The following is a 13,000-nucleotide window of genomic DNA, read 5'->3' on the forward strand; positions in this document are numbered from 1 at the left end:
GTTTTGCACCTGTGAAATTAGGATATTACAACAGCTAGAAGGAAGTTGTTGGCAGTGAGAGAGAATTGGAGCCACAAGGGGTGGCCAAGGGCCCCCACAGCCTTGGTTTGGCCAGGGCCGGGGTGGTTTCTTTGCCGTTTCACCCCACCGCCCTGAAGAGGCAGTGGCGCAGGGCTTGAGAGGCCAGCTGGGGGTTGGAGCCATCCCCCCCACCCCAGCAGGCAGGCAGGGCCGAGGGGTAGCCCGGGAGCTGCAGAAGCAGTGGAGATTGTGCAGATCTGGAAGAATTCTAGGTAGAGGATCAGAGAAAGACTTGAAGCCATCTCGCTGCCACTTTGCACCCCCACACACAATGGAAGGGGCGGAGGCGACTCTGAGTTGAGACTGAGCAACGGAGAGATGGGCCGAGGGGCTTGGAGGAGGTTTGGGCGAGGGCAGCCGAAAACCAAAAGAGGAATGTGGGGGGAGGAATGCCTCCTGTGACATGTGGAAGTCGAGCTGAAGCTGCAGCTGAAACAGAGAGAAGCCAAACCAAGCAGACTTTTTCTGGGTAAGGACTTTTGTTGAAAACTATTTGGGGTATAATAGAAGACTGAGCAAAATCCAGAAACCCTGCAACCTGGAGAGGAAGAGTGAACACCTTAGTCCCTGGGAGGAACCTTCGTGAACTAGGGTGAAAGGACTCAAAAGCTGACTCCCTGTAGCTCATGATGAAGACCTGGTGCAACAAGTGTTCCCTTGCAGTCCAGGAGGAGACCTTGGCAGAGGCTGAGGAGCTGGTGGGGGTGCAAAAGACCCCTTCCTCGATACCCCAATGAGAGAGAGACTTTAGCTATCACCCTAATGGTTTTTCTTCTTCTGGTTTGATGTGGGAGAGCCTCAGGGGTGGTAGAGATTGTATTAATACCGTGTATTTATTTGCTTTTTAGTTTCTATAATTTTTATTGCATTAGTAATAAATTTTACTATAATTTCCCCATGCTAGCAATTGTGTTATGTCTGAAAACCCTCTCACACTGAAGCAAATTGTGGGGAAGCTTGGAAATTGGATTTTTGGGGAGCTCAAACCATGACATTTTCATACCCAAAAAACTTTTTGTTGGGTCAGCATCCTAGGCATTATCATTTAATTTGTTTCCTCCAAACATGAGACTTGAATGAAAGCTGTATGTAAATAGGATAGGCTTTTGTATCAAATCATGTTGTCTGGCATTATAAATACATCTGGTTGTTTTAAAATACAGTTTCCAAAAACAATTGTTACTTTAACTTTACAATAAAACCAAATAACTGTTTAAAAATTATAGTTAAAGCCCCAATAAAAGTGCCAGTAAGAAACAGCACAGTAAGTTTAATTAACATATGTTTACTCAGAACTCACTTAAACGGAAACAACTTTCCCAGGGTTAACAGGTTTTTTTATTTTTTTTAAAATCTTTTTATACAAAAGTTATGGGTTATGCAGCCTATTACTTCCTAGCTCACAGAAATAGTGACCTTTAAATGGCTGCCATACCATATGTTTTCTATCACATTATAGAAGGAACTGCTCTTAGCTTTCTTTCTTGGAATGGAGAAAATATCTACAAGGCAGAAGGAACTGCTGTCTTGATGATTTATCAATTTTTTCTAAAATATAGATGGGAGGGATGTATAGTGAATGGATAAATAGATAGGCTTGACACCATCACGTGACTCCAGGAGTTGAATCTCTAACTTCTACACCCTTTACAGACCACAGTTTGGTTAACCTAGCACTATTTTTGCTTTGACTAAGAGAATACCAACAAATCCTGTTCATTTAGATATGACTAGATAATGCTTAAGTAAGCCACTTTTTCTTAAAAGAAAGCTATGTATAGCTTGACAACTTTAAGATTAAACGGATGTAGAAAAACAGTATGTATAAAACTATTTCTGCCTCCGTTCTTTAAGATCATAAACAGTAATTAAATGGATTAAGAGGAAGCCATAATATCTGTGTGTGGGACGAGGGCAGAAGTGGCAAATTGCCAGCAGAAATCTAGACCCTTGGAGTACATTGAGTAAGATATGTGAGTAAGAGTTTTCTCAGCATGAGCCTTTTGTTAGCCAACATTTCAGAGTATTATCCAAATTCCTGGCCTCTATTTTGGCTTATGTGTAACAACGCTGTGCCCCTGCAGGTGAAGCATGTCAGGAGACTGGAGCCTGAACTACAAATGTACTGTGAATATTGCAGCCTCCACTGAGCCTGCAGGTAAGATACTTAAAATCACCAGTAAATGCATTAAATGACTTAACTATATGGCCAATTTTAACATGCTTTAGCCTGGCAGTTAAACATCTAAGCCTAACCATTATGGTCCAATGCGTATAATATTGTCAAGTTGTCTACCTGCCACAGATTTTAACATACTTCTCTAAGCGCTTTGATGATTTGAGTGCTGTAAGGAGATGGCTGCAGAATCAGAGCTCTCACACCAAGCAATGGAAAGGCAGTGCACACACAAAAGCAAACCCAGCTCAAATACTGATGCAACTGCACATAGATGAATGCACTGGACATACATAGCATTTCCCATGGAGCGGTGTTTCCATTGCTGAATCATTAGTGTCTCTATACTAGTGCATGGAGATGAGTCTGACACTGCTGTTGTTACCTTTCACATGTAATTTAATGCTAACACTGGTTTTGCTAAATATTAATTGGAAAAATATGTAGTTTGAATGAATATGGAGAAATCAGATTTGTACTATACATAGTATAGTACAAAGATTTCAGACATATGTGCAGCAGAGTTAACCAGCTCTGACGATTATTTTATACATCTGTAACATTGCTAATAGCAAAAGGAAGCCCCAGACTCACTCCTTTGTGGAAAGGAAATCAGTTGAGAACCTGTTCCTAGCGTAAGTCTGGTGCACTAATTGTGAATCATTTTGAGAAGCTGCTCATTGACAGCTTCATGCTGGGAAATCTAAATTACTCTGTCCCACTTTTCTCAGAGGGAGAGAATCATTTGTGTAGGTCTTTCTACAGCTTGAATCCCAGCCTCCACAAAACAAGATGTGCTAAGTAAGGCAGCAGCATTTAGGAGCCTAACGAATGTGCATACACAAGTACTTGTAAACTGGCACTGGTAAGGAAGAGCGCATTATTCAATGTACCCTCTTTGAAAAAAGTCAATAAAATTCATATACAGTATGCTCATTGTAAAACGACATGTGCTGCATTTAATACTCACTGACGTGACACTTAACAAACAGTCTTGAACTGAGCTCTATTTGCATTTGATTTCTGTCACAGCTTGACAAAAAAGTCTGTTGCTTTCATCTGCTTTTTCTTTTTAACACTTCTAACCAAAGATGCACAGGTGTACCTTGCAGGCAGAATAAAAAGCAAAGTGCCCTCTAAAGGGTCTCAAACCTCTATCCCCATGTGTTTATAATGTACCGTAATGTTCAATCACTTGTGCAGAAATAATAAAGGATAATTTTAAGAGCTATTGAATATTTTCTGAATTTTAATTAAACATATGTAGACAAAAGAGCAGGAAACACAGAATTGTCCCAATCTGGAATGAGGGAGCAGACTTTTAGTAGAAATCCAGAGGACACTGCAGTGGGAGCAAGAAAGGATCACACAACAAGAATAGAAGAAAGTCTAAAAGACTAAAAGACCCAGATTGTAACAGGAGATTTGAGATAATCTGAACTCATGCTGTGACCAATCCCACACACCTCAGACATAAAAATAGGAAGTTTTCCCACAGAGTGATGCCTTTTACAGATCTGCAGCAGATCCGCACTGGGTGAGAGGGTACACTTCTAATAGACTCTAACATGTCTGTGGAAATAAGATCAAAGGTTTGACCCTTAGGTTTTGTGTTTTATCTTCAACATGTGAATATTTCCATAATTCTGGTGACTTAGAAAAAATGTGAAATATTTAAAGCACCTGCATTAATTTGTCTCATGCACAAGTTCAGTCAATACTACAATAGTAGTACAATTGCATACAAATTAAATATGAGCAAGCAATGAATGGTTCAAAGGGTTGGACTTGATGATCTTGGAGGTTCCTTCCAAACCAGCTGATTCTATAATTCTATGACTCTATGAAATGTTGACAAGGTTTCAACAGCCACTTCCTCTTGCTTGAGGAACTTCCTCTTGCTGCCTCAGAACTTTGATTCTTGCTGGTTTAATCCACCTCCTGGGTGCTCTTCCATGTGCTGACTTGCCAGAGCTCAGGCAAAACTACTCAGGGATTGCCAGGTTTTGGAACTGGATCAGAAATACTGCTAATGTTCCATAAGCGAATCTTAAGTACTTCAGTGTAAAAAGTACCTGAACAGCAATGCCTAACTTTTCTACTCAGGTGAATTGATCCAACATGGGAATTCAATGTATGTAGGAATGTTATCTTCGCCTGCTTAGCTGTCAGAGATACCATCAGTTTGGTTGAAGTGTGTGACCTGATCCTTTTTCCTGTTTTGCTGACCAGAAGCCCTGCCATTTCCTTAGGATGTGAACAATTCAAACAGTCTCTGATGACTCAGAAAACCTACTGGTCACATTTAATTTATCTCCAAGCTCACTTCAGGAGCACTTTAATTGAAAGCTGAGTCAAAAGACGAGTGAGAGGTAAAAACAATGCTCTCCCTATGACAACATTATTACTATGACAGTTACTCAGAAAGCAAAGTCCTGATCTCCAGATATTGCTCACTTTGGTGGGGTTTCCATTCATTGCTCCAAATGCCCAGAAAACCACTCCTGTCAGGCTACAATATATGTCCAAAAATTGCCCTCTCCTCTGGACTGCAGCATCAGCGCTGCTCAAACCTCCAGTCTCTCTTGTTAGGCAGGCCACCATTTCCTCCAACTTTTCCAAATATCTTTCCTCAAGATCTGGAAATGTCATAGAAGTGATTGATGCAGCCCTGAGTAAGATAGTAAATTTCAAGACAGAATAACTGGGAGGGGAGGATACAGGACATAATCAGAGAAAGAAAAGCTGTGAGTTCAAATATGTTTTGGCAGTTCTGGGAACTACCAATCTCTGAATTAGCTTCCTGCACTAGCATTATAATCTGTCAGTTATAAGAAAAGTTAAGAGAGAGAGAGAGAGAGAGAGAGAGAAAGGATCCATCTTTTCTCCATGGAAAAGAAAAAGAGAAGGCTCTGGGAAGAACTTAATCACAGTACACCAGTACTTAAAGGAAACAAACAGGACAGTGTCTCTTCACAAGGAGCCACATGGAGAAGACAAGCAGCGGTGGATACAAGTTGCACCAGTAGAGGTTTCATCTTGACATAAGAAAGAAATGTTTACAATGAGACCAGTCAGTCACTGGAATAATCTCTGCAGGGATGTGATGGAGTCTTCATCACTGGAGGTTTTCAAGATGCAATGGGATAGGTTGCTAGACAACATTATGTAGGCTCCCTTTCCCATGAAAATTTGGACCAGATTATCTTTGTAGGTCCCTTAGAAACTGGGATGTTCTGTGATTCTATGATTGTTTAGGTCTCCTGTGTACATACTCTGGGTGTGACCACTGAATTTAGTTATCTGGCTCCTGATTTGGGTCATACATGAGATGAAATGTGATGTTTCATTCTAAATAGCGTGGTAGCAGTCAGAAGAGGGACTCTTGAAGACAGGAAAAATAGTCAGTAAAAAAGTAAGGAATCTGGAAAGCCAGTTGGCATTTGTGATTTTTGGACTATATATTTAACCTCCAGTCCTTCTTTGAATGAGGTTTTGTCTATTTGAGATAGATGGTTACCTTAAAATACCACTCCCCTAGACCATCCGTTAAAATCTCTTAAACAGTATATGGTGGGTACCTCTCAGTCCCAATTCCTAGTTTTGCAAGTGGAGATGTTTTCAGAATAGAGACTGCAGAGTCAGTGTGCTAACTTGAAGGGCTGGAAAAGAGTATTCATTTTAGCAGAAACTTGTTCCATTTTGTTACAGAAAATGGGACTCCATATGTACAGTAACTGAATTATTAAGTGGACAGATTATATGCCTGAGGACATATTTATTTGGCCTACAAAAAAATCTGTGCATTGTGTTGCAGTAGTTGAGTTCTGGCTAATATAAACACATACCACACATTCCCCACTCTTTCCTTTAGCTTGGATTTTGATGTTTATTGCTTTAAACATAAGTGTTCAGAAAACAGACACATGCTGTAGAGATTCATGAAAACACTTGGAAGGCTTTTGCTGCCCAGTTTATCTAATCAGAGAACGGGGCTCATGTTTGACATGCCTCCTGGCCTCTGGTTCCCCCATAAATTCATGAGTTTAAACACATGGCCATACCAGCTGGGGACAGTGGAACTAGCAACAGACATTAAGCTGGGCACAGGTTTTAATTCATTGAGGAATTAAGTCCCCAGTTATCTGATGAGTGCTTCAAATTCTACAGCTTTCTGAGTCCACACATTTTTACCTTCTAAACATTCATGTATAAAATAATTTTTACAACCTGTGTTAATTTCAAATTATGAATATCAAAGGCAGAAAAATGCCTCTGTAATTTATGTACTATTTATTTAAACCATTAAACTAGAATTTGCTAACAGCCAGAAAAGCTAACAGATATTACTACTCAAGGGTTTTTAGCAGATATGAAGCCTTCTTCATAACAGAGTTATGGAAGACATTCAGAATTTGTAATTATTGAGTTTCAGTTTTAAATTGTTCTGCTTCTTTTATGTACAGATATAGCAATTTTCTGGTCCCAGTTGAAATGCTTTTTGGTTGTAAGGTTTCAGTGAAAAAAAATTTGTCTGTTTCTTAATTAGATATAAGATTTCCCTTATTCTGCAAGTTTTCTCTATAGCAGGAATGTAATTTTCATCCAGCCTGTTTCTTGTCTTTGTTTCCCCCAGTTTATCTTGAGTTTTCAAAGGCAATTTTAATATATTTTTATTAATTTTATTTTATTTAACCAACACCCTGAAAAAAAAAAAAAGGAAGAATAAAAGGATGAAAAAGCTGCAAATCTAAGGACCCTACTGAAAACTTGCTTTCTAGAAACTTTGTGTTGATCAGGAACTTATTAAAGTGTTGCAATTGGGTTAAATTGCATAAAGATAAAAGTTTAGAACAATTCCATGGTTTTTTAAAAGGACCTAAACCAATTAGCATCCACAAAGGGTAACCTGTCTGAGGGACCTGAATGCATCTAGGTCACCTTTGGGAATATCTACTGCTCAAATATTACCTGCAAATTCATGCTTTGCGAAAACATAATAACTTTCAGATGAGAGAACTTGAGTGTAGTCTGTTGACATTTTGCTGTTTATCTCCCTAGATGCTTGTGGCCAACCAAGGTAACCTGTTATGTATATATATGTTTGTATATAAAAATATGTATGCACCCCCCCTCTCCCCCAATGCATGCATGTGTTTATGGGTATGTAGACTGAGACGTATCACTGATTCAGACTGGCATGTGGATCTGACATCACCATGCCCTGAGCGCTCTCCAGCTCCCAGCTGGTGTTCATTCGTGCTGAGGCCTGACCATATGTCAGGGTAATATTGAGGCATACACTCTTCTCCCCTTCTCCTTGCCCTCTATGCCTCAGTTGCTGCAGGAGGCGGCCACTGTGGTCTCCAATGCACCTCCTTGTCTGGGAGCTTGTGTGATGTGGGACCTGCATGTCAGATGTAGACACTGGAATACAAGGGTTGCATCTGTGCTGTTAAAGAGAAGAGGGAGGGCACAAGGGCAATTTCAAGACCAGGACCCCTGCCACTGCTTAGTTTTAGTTTTCTCCCAGTCTCTTAGTCCTCAGGGTTAAGACCATAGCCAATCTGAAACCACTGTGTCCCAATGTGACCCAAAGATCAGTACCTAGTCTGTTCTTATTCAGCAGTGTAGACATACTCATTAGTCAGGCAGGAGGAGAGGAGCTCAGAGGGCTAGAAGTTATGGTGATCACAGGATCCAGTGAGCCACAGGTGGGGACATATCAGGGTTACCTTGGAAGCAGAAGCAACAAGCTTTTGAGGGTTCTGGGAGAGGCATATGGTCACGATGAAGCACTGAGGAAGCAGAAGGGGAGAAAAGGTCAGGAATATGCTACCGGGTTCACGGCTCAAGGAGAATAGGAAGGGTAAGAGGAAGAGAAAAAGATAAGAGCCCAGATTGCAGGAACATTTGAAGCAAAAGGAACTTGAAACTTTGAGGACCAAGTCTGACTACTCCCCTACAGCAATGACTATTTATTAGAATGCATATATCAATGAATATTTATTAGTAAAGAGAATTTTTAAAAGGTTAGTGCATATGAAAAATTCTGCCAATGCAGCCTAAGAATTGTTTTTAATAACGGGGCTGGAGGTGGCTGAAATAAATAGAGTGTGTTGGATATCCAGTCTGTAAAGCAGTCAACATGATGAAAAAAGAAGTTCAGTGACAGAATCACAGAATCAACTTAGTTGGAAAAGACCTCTGAGATCGTCAAGTCCAACCCATGACCCAACACCACCCTGTCAACTAGACCATGGCATTAAGTGCCACATCCAGTCTCTTCTTAAACACCTCCAGGGATGGTGACTCCGCCACCTCCCTGGCAGCCCATTTCAATGTCTGATCACTCTCTCTGTAAAGAATTTCTTTCTGATGTCTAACCTAAACCTCCCCTGGCACAGCTTAAGATCATGCCCTCTTGTCCTACTGCTGGTTGCCTGGGAGAAGAGATCGCCTCTCACCTTGATACAACCTCCTTTCAGGTAGTTGTAGAGAGTGATGAGGTCTCTCCTGAGCCTCCTCTTCTCCAGGCTAAACAGCCCCAGCTCCCTCAGCTGCTCTTCATAGGGCCTGTGCTCCAGTCCCTTCACCAAGAGTGCCAGGCTTCAGAAGAAGAGCTGCTATGGCCAGTCTCCAGCCCCATATACGTGTAATTATCCAGGTGCCTTGCAGCCTTAAAATACAAACTGAAAGCTCTATTTCCTGATGCAATGCATCTGATCTTTTTCTTTCTTCATTTATCCTACTTGTCAGAAGCAAACAAAATTACTGTAACTGCTAGATCAAAACTGAATATCAGAACTAACCTTCTCTTCTCTGCTGATGAAGGCTCATATTAGTAAAATAGCTTGATTGATGAGAGAGTTCTATGGATACCTTCTATTTTTGAAAATGGACTTTGATTAAAAAAATGGTTTGTTTTGATTCCACTCTATTTTAGTCCCATTTTTGTCTCAGTTTAATCAATAGCTTTCCAATATTTGTGCAAATTTTCCAGTTTACTTGCAAAGTGGCTGAACAGGTTGGTTTTTCTGCACTCGAAATAGGAGATTTCAATGTTTTTAACTGTACAGTGCTAAGTACAAAAAAAAATTATTTTTTTTTTGCTAATGAAATCAAAAGAAAAAAACTCATAGGAAGGTGATCTTTAAAATGTATTTATAGAAAGGTGTTTTTTGAATCAATCCTTAAATCCAGAAGGGTTTGAACAAAATCATGGCCCATTGATCTCATGAATTTTGGAAGATTTTAGTGGGCCATTTTGGCATTCAAAACCAAAACCAAACTCCTAAATATTCTAGGACAAATATACAATAGTTCAGTACAACCAGAGCACATGATCAATAGTTCTGCTTTGAGTAAGAACCTGGACTAGATGCCTCTTCCTTTCCAGGCTAAAATTTTATTTAAGTCTGCGAGTTTATCTACATATTTCACTCTTCTCCTCTAAATGCAAAAGACTGAGCAAGTCAAGTAGTGGCAACAAATGTTAATGATGTGAAAGAAAACTGACAGCTGATCATGCAAAAGAGATCTATTACTTTTTGTCTATCTCTCTCTTAGCTTTAGGGAATGGGGAGGGATAACTGACTCATATATCATTAAAAAGTCCTTATATGGAGAAAATGTGTTTGAAATTAAAATCTATAATATTGTGCATTGTATTAAGATGTCTGCATAATTAGACTGTATTTTGCAGGATACATTTTTCATTTAAAAGCCTGGTCTGGGATACATTCATATGTAATTTCAAAGAGGCAATTAGTATCAACAGAATGAATTAGTTCCTAAGCCAATAATCGTTACAAATTCCAAGAGATATTTTTAGATATTATAGCCTGTGCACACACTTCATATTACATTAGCACACAGGAGGGTACGAACATCACTGGATTTCTCTTTTATCTATATACTTTACCTATGTACATTATCTATATTCATATATGTATATTCTAGTTCTCACTGCAACTGAAGAAGGTCTTGGAATTCACCTTAAGGGTACCTGAGTCTAACTGTATCTGGATAAGAACATATAACTCATAAAAGATCAGGATAACAACTAGCTCAAATAAAGCATGAAATAATTCACAGAATGTAGGACCAAACTGAAAGCTTACTGTTTTAGCTGAATTTCATTCCAAGCCCAGCAGCTCATGAGCATCCTTATGCAAAGACACTCAGACACAAATTCATTCTGTTGAAAAGTGATTACTTGAGGTGTCAAAGGCAAATAGTCACCCCAGAGTTCATTTGTAGTCAATAGTGAAGGAGCTATAACTGCAGCTTGCCTCATCACCACTTGAGAAACCTGTCAATTACGAGGAGTAAAGAATGGTCATGTTTTTAATTTTACTGCTTCACTTCAGGTTTCAATAAATGGCCTCTTTAATATCCCATAAATCTACATAAAATGTGCAGGTATTTTCTATTCAAAACACAGAAGCTGAGGTTAATGAGGCTGCAGAATACTTATATGATATATTCTCATATATTTATAAATACTCCATATTGAGAGACCAGCTTGTGACTTGGACAGGGTTGTTTTAATTTTCACAAATAGTTCTGATTATACCTTACATAGTCAGCATTATCAAATATAGTAAAGAAATTTACCTCAGTATTTAACATGACTCATTCCCTCAACAAATTTTGTGTGAGAAAATATATTATTATATTCATTGCACAAAGAAAAAATGCTTCATTTCTGGAAGAAGAAATAACACAGGGCACTGAACTTGTGTTGTTAACCCAAGTGACTCTTTACATCACCTTCCCGATATGCTAACAGAAAGAAATTTGTTTAATTTTATGCATTACCATATGCCATCGTCAATCTTACTTTCCTTTAAAAGTCAAATCTTCTACTTGTTACATCACAGGTGATTGCTATGGGAATTACTATGATGAAAATAATTTAGGGTGAAAGGCAGATGAATTCTTAAGAAGTAAGTATACTCTCATGCAACAGTAATATTGTCATGTCCCTAATGATAAAAATGATAGAAGAAAACCCAAAAGATACATGACACCCAGACAAAGTGTTTTTAACTAGAACATTTTTCAAAGTTTTCCAGATGACATCAATTGCTTTTTAAGCAAATTGTTTTGTACAGAACTCCAATGGGAGAATTACAAAACTCCCCTCTTCAGCCTACAATTAGTTTAATCAGGTAACTGAGGGCTTGAATCTGTGCACATTCTTATTTAACAAGAATATCATTCCTCATCAGTTATCTGCAAGAAAAAAGCTGCATGAATGTGATTTGTACACAAACACCTACCCTGTAGTTGCTCCTTACTGCCAAATCCTCTCTTTCCTGAAGAGTAATATTTTATCTCCTTTTCTTGAAAAAAAAGGAAATAGCTCTTAACAAATATTTAAAAAATTAAAAATAAGTTAAAAAAAAAGTGTTTGTGGTGAAAGGTATTGGTATAGGAAATTGAAAGCCAGTTAATCAGATTATCTGGACATTTCCCTGATACACTAATAACTTTGTATAAAAAAGTTATAACTCTGAGGCGGTTTAATTTACATGGAAAGTGATGGTGGTGCTTTTGTATCTTATGTATAGTTCTGTTGTCATGATGGGTTTTTTTTCTGTTTATATAATTTTGAGTAAAAATAACTACAATTTAAGAATGTACATTAGGTCATCTACAGTCTTCCTCTTACAATGACAAAATTAGTTCTTTGGAGGTATCAACACTAACACAGATAGTACTTGGAATAAATGAGAATGAACCGACAACCTCCCTGTTTTTGTGCCTTACAGCTATTGGGAACTTGAGGCTCCCACACATGTAAAAGTCAGAAGTGGACCCATACCAGGTGAAGATGTGCTGTGGTGGTGATTACAGCTCTTGGTGCTCTTCTGTCTTGCCATGTCCTTTTCCCTGACTCTCAGAAAGAATAATAAACAGCAACCACAAAGAGGGAAGTTTTTGAACATTCCTTTAAAGCGATGGGACGACTCTCCCTTAAAAGGACGAAGTGTTCCTCCTGGATTTGACACATCTTTAACAGGGATAATGTCCCTTTTCTAGACATTTCTAGTTGGGAGGTATGTTTTAACATAACAAATTGAGCATATACTCAGAGTTCAGTGCATATAGGATACTTCTAGTCTAAACAGCTGTAACATATGCTGGAAGGGGATTGCAATCACAATTTTGCACTTAGATATCTTGGGCCTGCCTATATCCATGTCTGGGTCTAGATGCTTTATAAACTCATGATATTAGAATGAAATTTGGCACCTCTTGAAATAACTGACAGTATTTTAACCACCTTAAACTGGGCTATAATAGCACCCTTCAAATTCGGTGGATGGGGAGGAGGAAGAGGCTTTGCGTATTATAACCCTGTACACTAACTGGCACAACTGGTTTTTATTCTGACTGTGAACTAAGCAGGGCTGGAATACAAATAACAATAATAGTGAAAAAGTTAAGTGAGAATTATCAAATAATTTAATGATTGTATCAGGCTCTTACATTTATAATGGTTTCTATTGTGTCTATGAAATCAGGGTAAGATAAATCAATCTGGTGCATACCACCTAGTCTTTCTGTGAAAACAGGGGATTATTTCTGAAATTATTATGCTATAAAAATGCTATATAACCTCAGGAGAAGGTTTCATTGATAGTGCTTAGTATTATCAGTATTATCAACTCAAGCTTCTTCAGTCGCAGGAGTTACACAGTTAATCTCTTTCAAATTACATGAAATACATGA

The 13,000-nt window shown here is 38.7% G+C and overlaps 1 long non-coding RNA gene across 1 annotated transcript; it reads left to right on the forward strand.

Moving 5' to 3' along the window:
* Positions 1-234: 234 nt before the first annotated feature.
* LOC113948479 lies at positions 235-12,141 on the forward strand. The gene is made up of 4 exons (XR_003528166.1): positions 235-550; positions 2,166-2,239; positions 11,143-11,208; positions 12,037-12,141. It is a non-coding gene; the product is annotated as an uncharacterized LOC113948479 (long non-coding RNA).
* The last annotated feature ends 859 nt before the right edge of the window (positions 12,142-13,000 follow it).

The sequence above is a fragment of the Corapipo altera genome, unplaced genomic scaffold (genome assembly GCF_003945725.1).
Source record: "Corapipo altera isolate COAL_440 unplaced genomic scaffold, ASM394572v1 0, whole genome shotgun sequence".
In the NCBI taxonomy this organism is placed as follows: Eukaryota; Metazoa; Chordata; class Aves; order Passeriformes; family Pipridae; genus Corapipo; species Corapipo altera.